We start from the raw sequence: 8,031 nt of genomic DNA on the forward strand, positions 1-8,031 counted from the left end.
ATACCTTCTACTCCAATTATCTATTTTATTATGAATGAGTGTTGGACTTTGTCAAGTGCTTTCTCTGCACCTGATTGAGATGATCATGTAATATTTTGCCTTTGGCTTTGTTGATGTGATTTACTGATTTGCATATATTGAACCATCCCCTGTATTCCTGGGAAGAATTCCACTTGGCCATGATGTATAATCTTATTGATCATTTGCTGCACTCTTTCTTTTTTTTTTAACAGCCATGAAAACCCTATGAACAATAACATAATTGTAATAGGGGACTTTCACATGCATTGTCACAAAACATTGACATATTGAGGTGATCTCAATGATTTTCTTTTATTCAGGATTTTGTACACCTATTTCCATTAGGGATATTGGCCTGTAGTTCTCCTTTTTAGTTGGGTGTTTGTCTGATATTGGTATCAGAGTAATACTTGTCTCCAAAATGAGTAGGGTAGAATTGGTACTCTTTCAGCTTCATTGAAAAATTTAGAATTGGCATTAAATCTTCTCTAAATTTCCTGTAGAATTCAGTGATGAATTCATCAGGACCTGGGCTTGTTTTTGATGTTTTTAATAACATTTTCAATTTCATTGACTAATTATTGAGTTATTCAGAATTTTTATAATTCTTAATTCTGCTTTGGTTTCTTCTGTGTATTCCATTGTTGAAAAGTAAAGATTTTGAAAATGAATATTGCTCTTTTTTGTGGCACCTGGGAGGCGATCAGTAGCTTCGACATAAAGCTGAACATCTCCTTCCCAGCCACTGGCTGCAAGAAACTCATCGAGGTCGATGATGAACGCAAGCTTCACACATTCTATGAGAAGTGCATGGCCACAGAAGTGGCCGCTGACTCCCTGGTTGAAGAGTGGAAGGGTTACGTGGTCCGAATCAGCAGTGGGAACGACAAGCAGGGCTTCCCCATGAAGCAGGGTGCCCTCACCCAAGGCCGTGTGCGCCTGCTGCTGAGTAAGAGGCACTCCTGCTACCGACCCAGGAGGACCGGGGAGAGAAAGCAGAAATCCGTCCGAGGCTGCATCGTGGATGCCAATCTCAGGGTTCTCAATCTGGTTATTGTAAAGAAAGGAGAGAAGGACATTCCTGGGTTGACCGATACTACCGTGCCTCGGTGCCTAGGGCCCAAAAGAGCTAGCAGAATTCGCAAACTTTTCAATCTGTCTAAGGAAGATGATGTCTACCAGGAAGCTCTTGAACAAGGAAGGTAAAAAACCCAGGACTAAAGTTCCCAAGATCCAGAGACTTGTTACTCCGCGTGTCCTTCAGCACAAATGCCGCTGTATTGCACTGAAGAAGCAGCTCACTAAGAAAAACAAGGAGGAGGCTGCAGAGTATGCTAAACTTCTGGCCAAGAGAATGAAGGAAGCTGAAGAAAAATGCCAGGAGCAGATTGCCAAGCGATGCAGGCTGTCCTCTCTGAGAGCTTCTACTTCCAAGTCTGAGTCCAGTCAAAAGTGAAATGCTTCAGTAACAAATAAATTAGATCTGACCTCGTTAAAAAAAAAAAAGAAAATGAATATTGATAATTTTCTGAATTTCTACAGGGCCTGCAGTAATTTCAATCTTTTCATTCCTTATTTCATATTTGAGCTTTTTCTTTCCTTTTTCTGATAAGATTGGCTAGGAATTTATTGCTTTTATTTTTTCTTTCAAAGAAAAATCTCTTTAATTCATTAATGCTTTCTTCTGTTTTCTTAATCTCCAGCACACTAATTTCTGCTCTGATCTTTATAATTTCCTGCCTTCTTTGGGCTTGACTTGCTCTTTTTATAGAAGCATGAAGTGCAACATACAGATGGTTATTTGTGCTCATTTTGTTTGTCTAATGTGAGAATTCACTGCTATAAATTTGCCTTTTAAGACTGATTTCATTGCATCCCACAGATTGTAGTAAGTTGTATCTGCACTTTTCTTAAGACAGGGTCTGCTACACGGTTCAGGCTGGTCTTCTGCTCACCTAGTGGCCCCCAGGCTGATCTCAAACTTGCAATAATCCTCATATCTCAACTTCCTGAGTGCTGGGATGACCATCGTGTGCCACCATGCCTGGCTCCTGGGCCGGCATGACACACCCAGGTTTCAGGTGCTCTGACAGTATGCCAAGGCATTCTGGGACAGAGATAGTGTACCTCAGGGCTCTGAGCTGACATGGCAAACCTGTAGTTCCAGGTCCAGCATGGCATGCAGGTCCAGGGATTGAACTCCTGACCTTGTGCTTGCCAGGCAGGTGCTAATGCCTCTGAGCTATCTCCCCAGCTCCTGTACTTTCTTTTGCTTGCAAACATTAATGTTTTCTTTAATTTAACCTGTCACACACTGATTATTTAGGAGCATATTATTTAATTTCCATCTCTTTAGGGAGTTTTTGTGATTCATTTTGTCAATAATTTCCAGTTTCATCGCAATGTGGTCAAATAGTATGCATGGGATAATTTCAGTTCCATTGCATTTATTTAAGCATGTTCTGTGTGTTAGTGCATGCTGTTTTGGATGATGTCCCATATGCAGCTGAGAAAAATATTTATTCTGATATTGTTGGGTGCAATACTCTATAAATGTCTGCAAATTCCATTTCTTCACAGGTTTGGTTAGTTCTGTTACTTATTTGCTGATTATTTTGTCTAATTAGTCAGTCATCTTTTTTGTGACAATGGACTGTTGAAGTCCCCCATTACAATTGTGTTATTTCCATTTGGTTTCTCATGACTGTTAAAATTTGTCTTCCAAAGTTGCATGCTTCTGTGTTTTGTGCATATATATTTATGACTGTTACTTCTTCCTCTTTCAGTTTTCTAGCAACAAGTATGTAGTGACCTTCTTTGTCTCTTTTTCTTAGTTTTGGTTTGAAGTTCATATTGTGTGCAAGAAGAATAGCTACCCCTGCTTTTCTCTGGGTTCCTAACACATGGAAGATTATTTCCTATCCTTTCTCTTTCAGAATTTTCTTTTGAGGTAAATGTGTTACTTGTGTACAGCATAATGCTGGATTTTGTTTCTTAATTGACTGTTCCAGACTGTTTCTTTTGATTGGTTAATTGAGGTGATTTTTACTGATGGTTTTAAGTGATATGAATTCATTCATCTTTTTCATGTTGTTTTCCTGCTGTTGATTCCCTACTTTTCCACTATGTGTAATTGCTTGATGTGCTTGTTGGTTCCCATCTATTTTTGTTCATGAAATTGTAACTATGGTTATCTCTTTATAGAACATCTTTCTGTATCATTTGTAGAGCTAATTTTGTGGTAGTGAATTTCTTCAGTTGCTCTTTGTCATGAAAGTGTTATATTTCTCTATTAATTTTGAAATATAGTTTTTCAGGGTACATCAACCTGGGTTGGAAGTTTTTTCTTTCAGGACCTGACATACTTCAGTCCAAGCTCTTCTTGTTTTGATGGTTTCTGTCAGGACATCTGTCATGATTCTAATGGGCTTTCCTTTTTAATGATCTGGGTTTTTTCCTTTTTTGCTAAAAGCTTTTAATATTTTGTTCTTGTGCTAAATTTCTGAAATCTTGGTCATTGTATGTCTGGGTGTAGATTTATTTTGTTTATTGCTAATAATATTAAACTCCCTCCTGGATTCTATTAGAGTTATGCCTCAGTTAACTGTATGTGGGATTATTTTCCTATGATTGGGAAATTTCCTGAAATTACTTTTGCAAATAGTCTTTTTATGTCATTTATGTTGACACCTTCTCTTTTGTTGACACCTATCAATCCTATGCTGTTTTTCTTTGAACCATCTTCAAGCTGTGGAATTATCATTTCCAGATTCCTTGTTAATTTTAAGAGATCTTTCCTTTCATGATCACTAACTACAATGCTCTCTTTGATACCTGAAATTCTTTCTTTAGTTTTGTTCAAGCTATTCTGTCAGATTTCAATGGAATTCTTAATTTCCTAGATAACTGTTTGAATGTTTCCTGTATTCTCTTTCCTGTATTGCTCATTGTATGTTTCCATCACTTTTCTAGGTTTGTCTACATTTTTAATTTATGTATTCTTTAGATATGCTGAGAAATTCTTTCATTATGTTGTCATTTCTTTTTTTTAATGGAGAGATATTTGTGGTGTAATTTCTTCTGCAGACTAATGGAGTTGTCTCTCTACTTTAGTTGCTATCATTTAAGAAATTTCAGGTATGTGAAATTTCCAAGTTCTTCTATGTCCATGCTTCCTGGACTTGTTCTGGGTGGGCTGGAAGTCTGTCTTTTGCTCCTTCATCTTGACATTTTGAAGCTCTACTCAGAAAATTGTCAGGGAACAGATGACAGGTCACTGTGGCTCTTGAAGATCTCATGGGCTCAGCTCAGCTTTGGCAATCATGTATGGAGTGGCGTGCAGGTCACTGAGGCTCTCAAGCTTGTCACTGAGGCTCTCAAGTCTGGCCCCCACACTGGTGAGGGGCGTAGGGAGCCAGAGATCACTAAGGCTCCTGAAGCTTTCCGGGGCTCAGCAAAAGCATTTTCCAGGGTGAGGTGAAAGTCAGAGCTTCGTGAAGTTATCCTGGTCGCAGCCTTGCTCCCATGACAGTGTGTTGGGGGGTGTTCAGGGCGCAGGTCACTGAGGTTCCTGATGCTTTCTAGGGCTCAACAATGCTTCCACTCCATGTACACTCTGACATCAATGATTTTTAGTAAATCAAGAAAAATTACCTTAGCAGTGTATAGTCACACCTCACAAGTGCTAAACTTATAATCAAGTTTTATCCCTTTTCTTTTAGATCAACTTGAAAATATTCATAACTTGTCAAACATGATGTATGAAAATATTAGAACTTTATTATAGCTCAATGATTGATTTCAAGCTCAAATTCTGTGTTCTTGAAAGGTTTAAACAGACAGGTGTATTATTTCTTTGCAAGTAGCCTTAACTAAGAGTATGTCATCCATACCAGTGGAGATTTCAAACACATACAGGTAATTATGCAACTCAAATTTCTAAAACTGAATTTTATAACAACGTGACTTAAAGGATGTAGTAGCATTCATCTAATGCTATATTTCTCAAATTAGTAGAAAAGGAGATGGAGATAATGTGAATTATCAGCAGTAGTGAAAAGAAGAATAGAGGAATGTGAGCATATTTAGTGTGAGGAGGTGCTCACAGATGTCCCTTTTAACTTCCTTCAAGTTGCAAGTCAGTGACCATGTATGTCTCAAATCTCTCACTACTATATGGCAAGGTTTACAAAGATCCTTGCTAACCAGGTCACATCGTATACCTAATAAGATTCTCCAGGTTCCACTTAATATTAACACTTCTGAAGGTATCACCTGGGTGAGATCAGACCCATAAAGAGGGTAGGACTTGCTAAGATTAGAGCCAGGGCTATACTCAACTCTGAGAAGACACAAAGCAGGGACACTCCACCTTGCCACATCTCCAGCTGTGTGACTAGAACTGTGTGCCTTCCAGGGAAAGTGTCACCTTAAAGAAACAATATTTATTTTATTGTGATAAAACACAATAAAAAATGTACTACCTTCTCTTTTTTAAGTACATGGTTCAGCAACTCTAAGTATATTTATGTTGTTTTGGAAATTTTTATCTTATAAAAATATAGTTCCTACTATTCTTCAGCTCCTATTGTTACAGGTAGCCAAATTAGATAGAAATATTATAGGCAGTCAGAAAGGGCCAACCCCTAGAAGGAGACAAAACAGAAGACAAAGATAACTATGACAGGAATGGATGCTCCCGCTGTGAACCAGACCTAAAGATCTAAAAGTCAAACAAATGCTAAAATAGTAGCACCTGGGATTGATATCCTAAATAGGTATCAATCACCTGGATAAACCCAAGTGAGTCACTAGTCCAACCTCCAATGGGGGAAGAGAACCTGTCCCGTAATCCAACCCCCAACAGGAAGAAACCCTGTCCCATACTGATGCCTGCTTACTCCGTGACTCCTTTCCCCATTTGGTCCTGGGCATAATCAACTTTACCTGAGCAATGGTGCATGAAACCCCTTCTTCTCTACCTTAGACAAGAATGGTTTTGCCCTCTAAAAATAACCTGAAAGAGACAGCTTCTTGAGCAACCCGCTTGGGCCCCCCATAAATATTCTACTTTCAACCTTGGTTTGTTCCTAAAATTCATTATTTGGTTTTAGAGAACATGAACTCATCTGGGTCAGGTCAGGAGATTTACTTCCCTGTATCACTATATTCTTTCCTCCAGCCCCAGAAACCATCACTTTTTTCTTTGTTTTATTGAACCTAGTTTGGACACTTCATATAAATGGAAGCAAATGTTATTTTTTTTTAAGTAAGTGACTTGTTTTACTAAGCATAATGTCCTCAAAGTTCATCCATGTTGCAGCATGTGCAGGATTTTCTTCTTTTATAAATTTTAATTATTGTCCACTTTATCAATATCCAGCATTTCTTTATCCTGTCATCTGCCAAAGAATATTCAAATGATTTCACCTCTAGGTTGTTGCAAATAACCCTGCAATGCATGAGGGTACAAACCTTTTTTCATGACGCTGTCATGAATTATTTTGTCATAGATATCAGAAGGGGAAACCATGGTTCATAACTCCATATTGTACAGAGGTATACCATTTTAAATTCCCACCACTGATGTAAAAGAATTCCTAAATGCAGAAAAAACTTAGAGCATGTGCACATCATCTTTGCATAAGGGCTTGTTAATCCCATAGTTTCAATTTCAGTATATGTGCCGCCAAAGCAAGCACTAACTAAATAAATCTTAATACACTGAGAAAATCTTATTAACAAATCCCGTAAGGGTGCCAGACTGAATTGCCCAGATTTATTTTAAAATGAATATTTGAATAATTCACTTATTTGTGGAGAACTCAGTCAAGGGTCAAGAAGTTATTAATAGGCAGACCTAAGTAAGGAAGTACTTTTCAATGTGAGTTCACAGACGAGAGCATCAGCCTACTTTGGGAACTTACAATTCTCAGATACCATCCCAGACCAACTCCAGCAGAAAACTTCATCTGGAGAGGGAAAGGTGGCTCAGCAGGCTATGTTTTAAAGCCTTGAAGGAGATGCTGATGCATGCTCAAGTTGGAAATGCTTTCTGTGTTACAATAGTATGGATCCTATGGTGAACACTCAAGCTTAATTTTTTTTTGCTGTTAATCCCTGAAACATCAATTAATGCATTTTTCTCATTTTATTTGTTAGATGATTATTTTTTCACAGTACAATTTTCCTTGCCCAAAGGACTAGTACCAACAAAATTAAAAGCAGGACTTGGCAATAGTTGACTGTATGAATTGTAACTATATTAACTTCTTAGTATGTCCTATAAAGTGAGAAGATGAAATCAAGATAACAAATACCTCTCTTTCATACCAGTACCATTTTTTCTGAGACCAAGGCAAGAATTACAGATAAACAAGACACTCCTTATCACCCATTGACTCTGAGAGACATGCAATTACAGCTACAGATAAATCCTATTTGCACGCCTCTCCAAATAATCTTGATTGTCCCAGCTCACTCTATGCATTTTAAATAAGATAGATTATAAACACTTTCAGCACTATGCAACTCTCTATCATGGTAAAAATCCTGTGAGCTTAATTTCATTATCTATAAAACGCTACTAAAGTTGTTTACGTTGCCATGTCCCATGCAGCTTTCAAAGTTCCCAGGTGTAGATGGTGAGAGAGTGGAGAAAAAAGGACAAGAGCTGGAATACAGAAAACTGAGGCCTTATGGAGTGCTTCAACTGATGGAAGTAAGAAAAGAAGGAGAAAGAGGAGAAGGATGAGTAGGAGTGAGAGCTCCAATGGCTGAAGGGAAAAATACACTTGAGAGGCTAAATATCATGTGAAACCTCTACACTTGTTAGTTTGTCCATGTGGTTTGCCTCAGGCACCCAATGTCAGGATTAGAGCTTAGTGCATGGTGATAGACCTGGATCAAGTTTTAGCTTTCGGTATGTAAAGAGCCAGGTTTTCCAGCACCATTTGTTAAAGAGTCTAACTTTCTTCCAGTAAGCATGTTTGGCCCCTTTGTCAAAGATAA

At 38.2% G+C, this 8,031-nt stretch overlaps 1 pseudogene; it reads left to right on the plus strand.

Moving 5' to 3' along the window:
• The first annotated feature begins 687 nt into the window (after positions 1-687).
• Positions 688-1,514, plus strand: LOC101564468 (annotated as a pseudogene).
• The last annotated feature ends 6,517 nt before the right edge of the window (positions 1,515-8,031 follow it).

This window comes from Octodon degus, unplaced genomic scaffold, assembly GCF_000260255.1.
Source record: "Octodon degus isolate 3935 unplaced genomic scaffold, OctDeg1.0 scaffold00062, whole genome shotgun sequence".
Taxonomy (NCBI): Eukaryota; Metazoa; Chordata; class Mammalia; order Rodentia; family Octodontidae; genus Octodon; species Octodon degus.